The sequence below is a fragment of the Penaeus monodon genome, chromosome 22 (genome assembly GCF_015228065.2).
Source record: "Penaeus monodon isolate SGIC_2016 chromosome 22, NSTDA_Pmon_1, whole genome shotgun sequence".
NCBI classification, from domain to species: Eukaryota; Metazoa; Arthropoda; class Malacostraca; order Decapoda; family Penaeidae; genus Penaeus; species Penaeus monodon.
In genome coordinates, this window is record NC_051407.1 from 15,098,094 (window position 1) to 15,098,832 (window position 739).

Here is a 739-nt window from a genome sequence, read left to right on the forward strand (position 1 = left end):
TGTGATTATTCTTAATGAGCATATATGCACCGGTGCAGTATGTTATATGTGTTCGTATGTCAGTATGCGTTCATGCAGGCATAATGCTCGTGTGGGCGTGGGGTTTCATGTGTGTGTCACGAATTATTAAGCTGCCAATCACTGCCAGCCGTCCGCTTTCTCAGCTGGTCAGTCAAGCGGACTTTTCCACAACAAATGAAGACAAGAAAAGACAAAAAAATAGGGTTCGATCCCTTTGTTTGGCATCACGTAGCGTATAATACCTCGTTAACAGTTTACGGTACATAAGGTATTTAAATAAACACCATACACGATTACTGTTTGAAGTTCGTCCATGCATGGTATTTAGCAAGGAGTCGATGCTGACACAGCAAAATACCTCTGAGATTGATGAAAAAAATGGCCTTGTATTATTGGCGCGAAATTTTTCACCCAGATTTTTTTTTTTACATATTTTTCTCAGAGATTACATATATGGACTAAATCTTTGAGATAAAAAAAATAATAACAAAAGTGATAGATCATCCCAAATTCTTACAAAGAACCGGTATTTTGACAGACATTGACCGATACTTAATAGAACGTTGCTATTACGAATGAAATATCAGCATGATGAAACTTTCGTGCAAATTTTCCTTCACGGCCAAATACAACATGATGCCAAATATGATACACATGATAGTACGTCTTGATACAGACACACCTGGGGAGAGAGGGTCATTGATACACCTAAAAAGCA